We start from the raw sequence: 14,730 nt of genomic DNA on the forward strand, positions 1-14,730 counted from the left end.
GACGCAACCCAGACGCAACCCAGACGCAACCCAGACGCAACCCAGACGCAACCCAGACGCAACCCAGACGCAACCCAGACGCAACCCAGACGCAACCCAGACGCAACCCAGACGCAACCCAGACGCAACCCAGACGCAACCCAGACGCAACCCAGACGCAACCCAGACGCAACCCAGACGCAACCCAGACGCCAGACGCAACCCAGACGCAACCCAGACGCAACCCAGACGCAACCCAGACGCAACCCAGACGCAACCCAGACGCAACCCAGACGCAACCCAGACGCAACCCAGACGCAACCCAGACGCAACCCAGACGCAACCCAGACGCAACCCAGACGCAACCCAGACGCAACCCAGACGCAACCCAGACGCAACCCAGACGCAACCCAGACGCAACCCAGACGCAACCCAGACGCAACCCAGACGCAACCCAGACGCAACCCAGACGCAACCCAGACGCAACCCAGACGCAACCCAGACGCAACCCAGACGCAACCCAGACGCAACCCAGACGCAACCCAGACGCAACCCAGACGCAACCCAGACGCAACCCAGACGCAACCCAGACGCAACCCAGACGCAACCCAGACGCAACCCAGACGCAACCCAGACGCAACCCAGACGCAACCCAGACGCAACCCAGACGCAACCCAGACGCAACCCAGACGCAACCCAGACGCAACCCAGACGCAACCCAGACGCAACCCAGACGCAACCCAGACGCAACCCAGACGCAACCCAGACGCAACCCAGACGCAACCCAGACGCAACCCAGACGCAACCCAGACGCAACCCAGACGCAACCCAGACGCAACCCAGACGCAACCCAGACGCAACCCAGACGCAACCCAGACGCAACCCAGACGCAACCCAGACGCAACCCAGACGCAACCCAGACGCAACCCAGACGCAACCCAGACGCAACCCAGACGCAACCCAGACGCAACCCAGACGCAACCCAGACGCAACCCAGACGCAACCCAGACGCAACCCAGACGCAACCCAGACGCAACCCAGACGCAACCCAGACGCAACCCAGACGCAACCCAGACGCAACCCAGACGCAACCCAGACGCAACCCAGACGCAACCCAGACGCAACCCAGACGCAACCCAGACGCAACCCAGACGCAACCCAGACGCAACCCAGACGCAACCCAGACGCAACCCAGACGCAACCCAGACGCAACCCAGACGCAACCCAGACGCAACCCAGACGCAACCCAGACGCAACCCAGACGCAACCCAGACGCAACCCAGACGCAACCCAGACGCAACCCAGACGCAACCCAGACGCAACCCAGACGCAACCCAGACGCAACCCAGACGCAACCCAGACGCAACCCAGACGCAACCCAGACGCAACCCAGACGCAACCCAGACGCAACCCAGACGCAACCCAGACGCAACCCAGACGCAACCCAGACGCAACCCAGACGCAACCCAGACGCAACCCAGACGCAACCCAGACGCAACCCAGACGCAACCCAGACGCAACCCAGACGCAACCCAGACGCAACCCAGACGCAACCCAGACGCAACCCAGACGCAACCCAGACGCAACCCAGACGCAACCCAGACGCAACCCAGACGCAACCCAGACGCAACCCAGACGCAACCCAGACGCAACCCAGACGCAACCCAGACGCAACCCAGACGCAACCCAGACGCAACCCAGACGCAACCCAGACGCAACCCAGACGCAACCCAGACGCAACCCAGACGCAACCCAGACGCAACCCAGACGCAACCCAGACGCAACCCAGACGCAACCCAGACGCAACCCAGACGCAACCCAGACGCAACCCAGACGCAACCCAGACGCAACCCAGACGCAACCCAGACGCAACCCAGACGCAACCCAGACGCAACCCAGACGCAACCCAGACGCAACCCAGACGCAACCCAGACGCAACCCAGACGCAACCCAGACGCAACCCAGACGCAACCCAGACGCAACCCAGACGCAACCCAGACGCAACCCAGACGCAACCCAGACGCAACCCAGACGCAACCCAGACGCAACCCAGACGCAACCCAGACGCAACCCAGACGCAACCCAGACGCAACCCAGACGCAACCCAGACGCAACCCAGACGCAACCCAGACGCAACCCAGACGCAACCCAGACGCAACCCAGACGCAACCCAGACGCAACCCAGACGCAACCCAGACGCAACCCAGACGCAACCCAGACGCAACCCAGACGCAACCCAGACGCAACCCAGACGCAACCCAGACGCAACCCAGACGCAACCCAGACGCAACCCAGACGCAACCCAGACGCAACCCAGACGCAACCCAGACGCAACCCAGACGCAACCCAGACGCAACCCAGACGCAACCCAGACGCAACCCAGACGCAACCCAGACGCAACCCAGACGCAACCCAGACGCAACCCAGACGCAACCCAGACGCAACCCAGACGCAACCCAGACGCAACCCAGACGCAACCCAGACGCAACCCAGACGCAACCCAGACGCAACCCAGACGCAACCCAGACGCAACCCAGACGCAACCCAGACGCAACCCAGACGCAACCCAGACGCAACCCAGACGCAACCCAGACGCAACCCAGACGCAACCCAGACGCAACCCAGACGCAACCCAGACGCAACCCAGACGCAACCCAGACGCAACCCAGACGCAACCCAGACGCAACCCAGACGCAACCCAGACGCAACCCAGACGCAACCCAGACGCAACCCAGACGCAACCCAGACGCAACCCAGACGCAACCCAGACGCAACCCAGACGCAACCCAGACGCAACCCAGACGCAACCCAGACGCAACCCAGACGCAACCCAGACGCAACCCAGACGCAACCCAGACGCAACCCAGACGCAACCCAGACGCAACCCAGACGCAACCCAGACGCAACCCAGACGCAACCCAGACGCAACCCAGACGCAACCCAGACGCAACCCAGACGCAACCCAGACGCAACCCAGACGCAACCCAGACGCAACCCAGACGCAACCCAGACGCAACCCAGACGCAACCCAGACGCAACCCAGACGCAACCCAGACGCAACCCAGACGCAACCCAGACGCAACCCAGACGCAACCCAGACGCAACCCAGACGCAACCCAGACGCAACCCAGACGCAACCCAGACGCAACCCAGACGCAACCCAGACGCAACCCAGACGCAACCCAGACGCAACCCAGACGCAACCCAGACGCAACCCAGACGCAACCCAGACGCAACCCAGACGCAACCCAGACGCAACCCAGACGCAACCCAGACGCAACCCAGACGCAACCCAGACGCAACCCAGACGCAACCCAGACGCAACCCAGACGCAACCCAGACGCAACCCAGACGCAACCCAGACGCAACCCAGACGCAACCCAGACGCAACCCAGACGCAACCCAGCCGCAACCCAGACGCAACCCAGACGCAACCCAGACGCAACCCAGACGCAACCCAGACGCAACCCAGACGCAACCCAGACGCAACCCAGACGCAACCCAGACGCAACCCAGACGCAACCCAGACGCAACCCAGACGCAACCCAGACGCAACCCAGACGCAACCCAGACGCAACCCAGACGCAACCCAGACGCAACCCAGACGCAACCCAGACGCAACCCAGACGCAACCCAGACGCAACCCAGACGCAACCCAGACGCAACCCAGACGCAACCCAGACGCAACCCAGACGCAACCCAGACGCAACCCAGACGCAACCCAGACGCAACCCAGACGCAACCCAGACGCAACCCAGACGCAACCCAGACGCAACCCAGACGCAACCCAGACGCAACCCAGACGCAACCCAGACGCAACCCAGACGCAACCCAGACGCAACCCAGACGCAACCCAGACGCAACCCAGACGCAACCCAGACGCAACCCAGACGCAACCCAGACGCAACCCAGACGCAACCCAGACGCAACCCAGACGCAACCCAGACGCAACCCAGACGCAACCCAGACGCAACCCAGACGCAACCCAGACGCAACCCAGACGCAACCCAGACGCAACCCAGACGCAACCCAGACGCAACCCAGACGCAACCCAGACGCAACCCAGACGCAACCCAGACGCAACCCAGACGCAACCCAGACGCAACCCAGACGCAACCCAGACGCAACCCAGACGCAACCCAGACGCAACCCAGACGCAACCCAGACGCAACCCAGACGCAACCCAGACGCAACCCAGACGCAACCCAGACGCAACCCAGACGCAACCCAGACGCAACCCAGACGCAACCCAGACGCAACCCAGACGCAACCCAGACGCAACCCAGACGCAACCCAGACGCAACCCAGACGCAACCCAGACGCAACCCAGACGCAACCCAGACGCAACCCAGACGCAACCCAGACGCAACCCAGACGCAACCCAGACGCAACCCAGACGCAACCCAGACGCAACCCAGACGCAACCCAGACGCAACCCAGACGCAACCCAGACGCAACCCAGACGCAACCCAGACGCAACCCAGACGCAACCCAGACGCAACCCAGACGCAACCCAGACGCAACCCAGACGCAACCCAGACGCAACCCAGACGCAACCCAGACGCAACCCAGACGCAACCCAGACGCAACCCAGACGCAACCCAGACGCAACCCAGACGCAACCCAGACGCAACCCAGACGCAACCCAGACGCAACCCAGACGCAACCCAGACGCAACCCAGACGCAACCCAGACGCAACCCAGACGCAACCCAGACGCAACCCAGACGCAACCCAGACGCAACCCAGACGCAACCCAGACGCAACCCAGACGCAACCCAGACGCAACCCAGACGCAACCCAGACGCAACCCAGACGCAACCCAGACGCAACCCAGACGCAACCCAGACGCAACCCAGACGCAACCCAGACGCAACCCAGACGCAACCCAGACGCAACCCAGACGCAACCCAGACGCAACCCAGACGCAACCCAGACGCAACCCAGACGCAACCCAGACGCAACCCAGACGCAACCCAGACGCAACCCAGACGCAACCCAGACGCAACCCAGACGCAACCCAGACGCAACCCAGACGCAACCCAGACGCAACCCAGACGCAACCCAGACGCAACCCAGACGCAACCCAGACGCAACCCAGACGCAACCCAGACGCAACCCAGACGCAACCCAGACGCAACCCAGACGCAACCCAGACGCAACCCAGACGCAACCCAGACGCAACCCAGACGCAACCCAGACGCAACCCAGACGCAACCCAGACGCAACCCAGACGCAACCCAGACGCAACCCAGACGCAACCCAGACGCAACCCAGACGCAACCCAGACGCAACCCAGACGCAACCCAGACGCAACCCAGACGCAACCCAGACGCAACCCAGACGCAACCCAGACGCAACCCAGACGCAACCCAGACGCAACCCAGACGCAACCCAGACGCAACCCAGACGCAACCCAGACGCAACCCAGACGCAACCCAGACGCAACCCAGACGCAACCCAGACGCAACCCAGACGCAACCCAGACGCAACCCAGACGCAACCCAGACGCAACCCAGACGCAACCCAGACGCAACCCAGACGCAACCCAGACGCAACCTCGGACACAACCTCGGACACAACCTCGGACACAACCTTCAGACACAACCTCGGACACAACCTCGGACACAACCTTCAGACACAACCTCGGACACAACCTCGGACACAACCTTCAGACACAACCTCGGACACAACCTTCAGACACAACCTCGGACACAACCTTCAGACACAACCTCGGACACAACCTCGGACACAACCTCGGACACAACCTTCAGACACAACCTCGGACACAACCTTCAGACACAACCTCGGACACAACCTCGGACACAACCTCGGACACAACCTCGGACACAACCTTCAGACACAACCTTCAGACAAAACCTCGGACACAACCTTCGGACTAAACTTTTTCTACAACTTCTACAGAATTTTCTCACAAGTTGTACGTCTCTTTCACATAAGTCTCGCACAACTTTTACACACATATTGGACTTCTTTCAAGCAACGTTTTCACAAACTCTCATACAGTTCTTACACGTCTCTCTTACAATCTTTCCGCAGCTTATGACGCATAATTTGACATGAAACAGAAGAATGTCTGGTAGAGTACTGATCGCAAATCAGACGTAACGCAAGTGGAATGTCGTTGCTTCTCAGTCGCTTCTCTTATACAATAAAGATACAGGTTTGACGTAACCTTTTTCTCTTTAGGCGATCATTCGAAGGTGTCGTATAAATGATCAATCACAAGCATTCCTATTCTGATGTCTACTTATAGCTTCTCCTGTGTTTAATATTATATAATAAGATCAGACAAAGATCATGCAAAAAATTAGACAAATATTATATATTAAAATAAGACAAATATTATACAATAAAAACAGCAAATAATATACAATAAAGTCAGACAAATATTATACAGTAGAATCAGACTAACACTGATTACTCGGAAATTACGGGGTTCTACTACCTGTTTTAGTAACGGGCCGGTAGATGTACTCTACGCACTCATTTTTACGTACACACGTTCACGGGCATATGGCGGTGCCCCTAGGATTATGCAAATATGTTGTCATTTTTCGATTCTACGTTGTATTAAGAAAAGTAAGCTGGGCACTACAGATAAACAGGAAATTATGCGTGCTTGCTAGGAGATATGAAATACCTATTAATTACCTAAGAGAGAGGAACATAAGAAAAATAATTACTCCACGTCACTGGATGGTATCGACACCATGAGAGTGGAATTACGTTGATCCACTGTAAACCACCATAATACGAACTACATATTATGCAAAATTTGTTAGGGTACATAGAGACGAGCTTTATAGAAATGCTGATGGTTACTCCGATTTTTCCGTAATAACGCAAACGACCCATGGTCCATGCTGTTTATCAAATAATCACGTTAATATCTAGGAATAGTAAGTTGACGGAATAAGATTCCCTGGTGTTGTTTCTATCATCTGTGACGTCACGGACCTGTGACAGAAGTTACGGCGTTGTTTCTATTATCTGTGACGTTACAGATCTATTAGAGACGTTACGGCGTTGTTTTTCTATCATCTGTGACGTCACGGACCTGTGACAGAAATTACGGTGTTGTTTTTATCATCTGTGACGTCACAGACCTGTAACAGAAGTTACGGCGTTGTTTCTATCATCTGTGACGTCACAGATCTATTAGAGACGTTACGGCGTTGTTTTTCTATCATCTGTAACGTCACGGACCTGTGACAGAAATTACGGCCTTGTTTCGACAATCTGTGACGTCACGGACCTGTAACAGAAATTACGGTGTTGTTTATATCATCTGTGACGTCACAGATCTATTAAAGACGTTACGGCGTTGTTTTTCTATCATCTGTGACGTCACGGACCAGTGACGGAAATTACGGTGTTGTTTTTATCATCTGTGACGTCACGGACCTGTCACAGAAGTTACGGCGTTGTTTATATCATCTGTGACGTCACAGATCTATTAAAGACGTTACGGCGTTGTTTTTCTATCATCTGTGACGTCACGGACCTGTGACAGAAATTACGGTGTTGTTTCTATCATCTGTGACGTCACGAACCTGTGACAGAAGTTACCGCGTTGTTTCTATCATCTGTGACGTCACAGATCTATTAGAGACGTTACGGCGTTGTTTTTCTATCATCTGTGACGTCACGGACCTATGACAGAAATTACGGTGTTGTTTCTATCATTTGTGACGTCACGGACCTGTGACAGAAATTACGGCCTTGTTTCGACAATCTGTGACGTCACGGACCTGTAACAGAAATTACGGTGTTGTTTATATCATCTGTGACGTCACAGATCTATTAAAGACGTTACGGCGTTGTTTTTCTATCATCTGTGACGTCACGGACCAGTGACCGAAATTACGGTGTTGTTTTTATCATCTGTGACGTCACGTACCTGTCACAGAAGTTACGGCGTTGTTTATATCATCTGTGACTTCACAGATCTATTAAAGACGTTACGGCGTTGTTTTTCTATCATCTGTGACGTCACGGACCTGTGACAGAAATTACGGTGTTGTTTCTATCATCTGTGACGTCACGAACCTGTGACAGAAGTTACCGCGTTGTTTCTATCATCTGTGACGTCACAGATCTATTAGAGACGTTACGGCGTTGTTTTTCTATCATCTGTGACGTCACGGACCTGTGACAGAAATTACGGCGTTGTTTCTATCATCTGTGACGTCGCAGATCCATTAAAGACGTTACGGCGTTGTTTTTCTATCATCTGTGACGTCATGGACCTGTGACAGAAATTACGGCGTTGTTTCGACCATCTGTGACGTCACGCACCTGTGATAGAAATTACGGTGTTGTTTCTATCATCTGTGACGTCACGGACCTGTGACAGAAGTTACGGCGTTGTTTCTATCATCTGTGACGTCACGGACCTGTGACAGAAATTACGGCGTTGTTTCTATCATCTGTGACGTCACGGACCTGTGACAGAAGTTACGGCGTTGTTTCTATCATCTGTGACGTCACCGATCTATTAGAGACGTTACGGCGTTGTTTCTATCATCTGTGACGTCACAGATCTATTAGAGACGTTACGGCGTTGTTTTTCTATCATCTGTGACGTCACGGACCTGTGACAGAAATTACAGTGTTGTTTCTATCATCTGTGACGTCACGGACCTGTGACAGAAATTACGGCGTTGTTTCGACCATCTGTGACGTCACGGACCTGTGACAGAAATTACGGCGTTGTTTCTATCATCTGTGACGTCACAGATCTATTAGAGACGTTACGGCGTTGTTTTTCTATCAACTGTGACGTCACGGACCTGTGACAGAAATTACGGTGTTGTTTCTATCATCTGTGACGTCACGGACCTGTGACAGAAATTACGGCGTTGTTTCGACCATCTGTGACGTCACGGACCTGTGACAGAAATTACGGCATTGTTTCTATCATCTGTGACGTCACAGATCTATTAGAGACGTTACGGCGTTGTTTTTCTATCATCTGTGACGTCACGGACGTGTGACAGAAATTACGGTGTTGTTTCTATCATCTGTGACGTCACGGACCTGTGACAGAAATTACGGCGTTGTTTCGACCATCTGTGACGTCACGGACCTGTGACAGAAATTACGGCGTTGTTTCTATCATCTGTGACGTCACAGATCTATTAGAGACGTTACGGCGTTGTTTTTCTATCATCTGTGACGTCACGGACCTGTGACAGAAATTACGGTGTTGTTTCTATCATCTGTGACGTCACGGACCTGTGACAGAAATTACGGCGTTGTTTCGACCATCTGTGACGTCACGGACCTGTGACAGAAATTACGGCATTGTTTCTATCATCTGTGACGTCACAGATCTATTAGAGACGTTACGGCGTTGTTTTTCTATCAACTGTGACGTCACGGACCTGTGACAGAAATTACGGTGTTGTTTCTATCATCTGTGACGTCACGGACCTGTGACAGAAATTACGGCGTTGTTTCGACCATCTGTGACGTCACGGACCTGTGACAGAAATTACGGCATTGTTTCTATCATCTGTGACGTCACAGATCTATTAGAGACGTTACGGCGTTGTTTTTCTATCATCTGTGACGTCACGGACGTGTGACAGAAATTACGGTGTTGTTTCTATCATCTGTGACGTCACGGACCTGTGACAGAAATTACGGCGTTGTTTCGACCATCTGTGACGTCACGGACCTGTGACAGAAATTACGGCGTTGTTTCTATCATCTGTGACGTCACAGATCTATTAGAGACGTTACGGCGTTGTTTTTCTATCAACTGTGACGTCACGGACCTGTGACAGAAATTACGGTGTTGTTTCTATCATCTGTGACGTCACGGACCTGTGACAGAAATTACGGCGTTGTTTCGACCATCTGTGACGTCACGGACCTGTGACAGAAATTACGGCGTTGTTTCTATCATCTGTGACGTCACAGATCTATTAGAGACGTTACGGCGTTGTTTTTCTATCATCTGTGACGTCACGGACGTGTGACAGAAATTACGGTGTTGTTTCTATCATCTGTGACGTCACGGACCTGTGACAGAAATTACGGCGTTGTTTCGACCATCTGTGACGTCACGGACCTGTGACAGAAATAACGGCGTTGTTTCTATCATCTGTGACGTCACAGATCTGTTACAGACGTTACGGCGTTGTTTTTCTATCATCTGTGACGTCACGGACGTGTGACAGAAATTGCGGTGTTGTTTCTATCATCTGTGACGTCACGGACCTGTGACAGAAATTACGGCGTTGTTTCGACCATCTGTGACGTCACGGACCTGTGACAGAAATTACGGCGTTGTTTCTATCATCTGTGACGTCACCGATCTATTAGAGACGTTACGGCGTTGTTTCCATCATCTGTGACGTCACAGATCTATTAGAGACGTTACGGCGTTGTTTTTCTATCATCTGTGACGTCACGGACCTGTGACAGAAATTACAGTGTTGTTTCTATCATCTGTGACGTCACGGACCTGTGACAGAAATTACGGCGTTGTTTCGACCATCTGTGACGTCACGGACCTGTGACAGAAATTACGGCGTTGTTTCTATCATCTGTGACGTCACAGATCTATTAGAGACGTTACGGCGTTGTTTTTCTATCAACTGTGACGTCACGGACCTGTGACAGAAATTACGGTGTTGTTTCTATCATCTGTGACGTCACGGACCTGTGACAGAAATTACGGCGTTGTTTCGACCATCTGTGACGTCACGGACCTGTGACAGAAATTACGGCATTGTTTCTATCATCTGTGACGTCACAGATCTATTAGAGACGTTACGGCGTTGTTTTTCTATCATCTGTGACGTCACGGACGTGTGACAGAAATTACGGTGTTGTTTCTATCATCTGTGACGTCACGGACCTGTGACAGAAATTACAGTGTTGTTTCTATCATCTGTGACGTCACGGACCTGTGACAGAAATTACGGCGTTGTTTCGACCATCTGTGACGTCACGGACCTGTGACAGAAATTACGGCGTTGTTTCTATCATCTGTGACGTCACAGATCTATTAGAGACGTTACGGCGTTGTTTTTCTATCAACTGTGACGTCACGGACCTGTGACAGAAATTACGGTGTTGTTTCTATCATCTGTGACGTCACGGACCTGTGACAGAAATTACGGCGTTGTTTCGACCATCTGTGACGTCACGGACCTGTGACAGAAATTACGGCATTGTTTCTATCATCTGTGACGTCACAGATCTATTAGAGACGTTACGGCGTTGTTTTTCTATCATCTGTGACGTCACGGACGTGTGACAGAAATTACGGTGTTGTTTCTATCATCTGTGACGTCACGGACCTGTGACAGAAATTACGGCGTTGTTTCGACCATCTGTGACGTCACGGACCTGTGACAGAAATTACGGCGTTGTTTCTATCATCTGTGACGTCACAGATCTGTTACAGACGTTACGGCGTTGTTTTTCTATCATCTGTGACGTCACGGACGTGTGACAGAAATTGCGGTGTTGTTTCTATCATCTGTGACGTCACGGACCTGTGACAGAAATTACGGCGTTGTTTCGACCATCTGTGACGTCACAGACCTGTGACAGAAATTACGGCGTTGTTTCTATCATCTGTGACGTCACAGATCCATTAAAGACGTTACGGCGTTGTTTTTCTGTCATCTGTGACGTCACGGACCTGTGACAGAAATTACAGCGTTGTTTCTATCATCTGTGACGTCACAGATCTATTAAAGACGTTACGGCGTTGTTTTTCTGTCATCTGTGACGTCACGGACCTGTGACAGAAATTACGGCGTTGTTTCTCTCATCTGTGACGTCACAGACCTGTGACAGAAATTACGGCGTTGTTTCTATCATCTGTGACGTCACAGATCCATTAAAGACGTTACGGCGTTGTTTTTCTGTCATCTGTGACATCACGGACCTGTGACAGAAATTACGGCGTTGTTTCTATCATCTGTGACGTCACGAACCTGTGACAGAAGTTACCGCGTTGTTTCTATCATCTGTGACGTCACAGATCTATTAGAGCCGTTACGGCGTTGTTTTTCTGTCATCTGTGACGTCACGGACCTGTGACAGAAATTACGGCGTTGTTTCGACCATCTGTGACGTCACGGACCTGTGACAGAAATTACGGTGTTGTTTCTATCATCTGTGACGTCACGAACCTGTGACAGAAGTTACCGCGTTGTTTCTATCATCTGTGACGTCACAGATCTATAAGAGCCGTTACGGCGTTGTTTTTCTATCATCTGTGACGTCACGGACCTGTGACAGAAATTACGGCGTTGTTTCTATCATCTGTGACGTCACGGACCTGTGACAGAAATTACGGCGTTGTTTCGACCATCTGTGACGTCACAGACCTGTGACAGAAATTACGGCGTTGTTTCTATCATCTGTGACGTCACGGACATGTGACAGAAATTACGGCGTTGTTTCTATCATCTGTGACGTCACAGATCTATTAGAGACGTTACGGCGTTGTTTTTCTATCATCTGTGACGTCACGGACCTGTGACAGAAATTACGGCGTTGTTTCTATCATCTGTGACGTCACAGATCTATTAGAGACGTTACGGCGTTGTTTTTCTATCATCTGTGACGTCACGGACCTGTGACAGAAATTACGGTGTTGTTTCTATCATCTGTGACGTCACAGATCTATTAGAGCCGTTACGGCGTTGTTTTTCTATCATCTGTGACGTCACGGACCAGTGACAGAAGTTACGGCGTTGTTTCTATCATCTGTGACGTTACGGACCTGTAACAGAAATTACGGCGTTGTTTCGACCATCTGTGACGTCACAGACCTGTGACAGAAATTACGGCGTTGTTTCTATCATCTGTGACGTCACGGACCTGTGACAGAAATTACGGCGTTGTTTCTATCATCTGTGACGTCACAGATCTATTAGAGACGTTACGGCGTTGTTTTTCTATCATCTGTGACGTCACGGACCTGTGACAGAAATTACGGCGTTGTTTCTATCATCTGTGACGTCACGGACCTGTGACAGAAATTACGGCGTTGTTTCGACCATCTGTGACGTCACAGACCTGTGACAGAAATTACGGCGATGTTTCTATCATCTGTGACGTCACGGACATGTGACAGAAATTACGGCGTTGTTTCTATCATCTGTGACGTCACAGATCTATTAGAGACGTTACGGCGTTGTTTTTCTATCATCTGTGACGTCACGGACCTGTGACAGAAATTACGGCGTTGTTTCTATCATCTGTGACGTCACAGATCTATTAGAGACGTTACGACGTTGTTTTTCTATCATCGGTGACGTCACGGACCTGTGACAGAAATTACGGCGTTGTTTCGACCATCTGTGACGTCACAGACCTGTGACAGAAATTACGGCGTTGTTTCTATCATCTGTGACGTCACAGATCTATTAGAGACGTTACGGCGTTGTTTTTCTATCATCTGTGACGTCACGGACCTGTGACAGAAATTGCGGTGTTGTTTCTATCATCTGTGACGTCACGGACCTGTGACAAAAATTACGGCGTTGTTTCTATCATCTGTGACGTCACAGATCTATTAGAGACGTTACGGCGTTGTTTTTCTATCATTTGTGACGTCACGGACCTGTGACAGAAATTACGGCGTTGTTTCTATCATCTGTGACGTCACAGATCTATTAGAGACGTTACGACGTTGTTTTTCTATCATCGGTGACGTCACGGACCTGTGACAGAAATTACGGCGTTGTTTCTATCATCTGTGACGTCACAGATCTATTAGAGACGTTACGGCGTTGTTTTTCTATCATCTGTGACGTCACGGACCTGTGACAGAAATTACGGCGTTGTTTCTATCATCTGTGACGTCACAGATCTATTAGAGACGTTACGGCGTTGTTTTTCTATCATCTGTGACGTCACGGACCTGTGACAGAAATTATGGCGTTGTTTCTTTCATCTGTGACGTCACAGATCTATTAGAGACGTTACGGCGTTGTTTTTCTATCATCTGTGACGTCACGGACCTGTGACAGAAATTACGGCGTTGTTTCTATCATCTGTGACGTCACGGACCTGTGACACAAATTACGGCGTTGTTTCTATCATCTCTGACGTCACGGACCTGTGACAGAAATTACGCCGTTGTTTCTATCATCTGTGACGTCACAGATCTATTAGAGACGTTACGGCGTTGTTTTTCTATCATCTGTGTCGTCACGGACCTGTGACAGAAATTACGGCGTTGTTTCTATCATCTGTGACGTCACAGATCTATTAGAGACGTTACGGCGTTGTTTTTCTATCATCTGTGACGTCACGGACCTGTGACAGAAATTACGGCGTTGTTTCTATCATCTGTGACGTCAACGATCTATTAGAGACGTTACGGCGTTGTTTTTCTATCATCTGTGACGTCACGGACCTGTGACAGAAATTACGGCGTTGTTTCTATCATCTGTGACGTCACCGATCTATTAGAGACGTTACGGCGTTGTTTTTCTATCATCTGTGACGTCACGGACCTGTGACAGAAGTTACGGCGTTGTTTCTATCATCTGTGACGTCACCGATCTATTAGAGACGTTACGGCGTTGTTTTTCTATCATCTGTGACGTCACGGACCTGTGACAGAAGTTACGGCGTTGTTTCTATCATCTGTGACGTCACGGACCTGTGACAGAAGTTACGGCGTTGTTTCTATCATCTGTGACGTCACCGATCTATTAGAGACGTTACGGCGTTGTTTCTATCATCT

Source organism: Vespula vulgaris, chromosome 19 (assembly GCF_905475345.1).
Source record: "Vespula vulgaris chromosome 19, iyVesVulg1.1, whole genome shotgun sequence".
NCBI classification, from domain to species: Eukaryota; Metazoa; Arthropoda; class Insecta; order Hymenoptera; family Vespidae; genus Vespula; species Vespula vulgaris.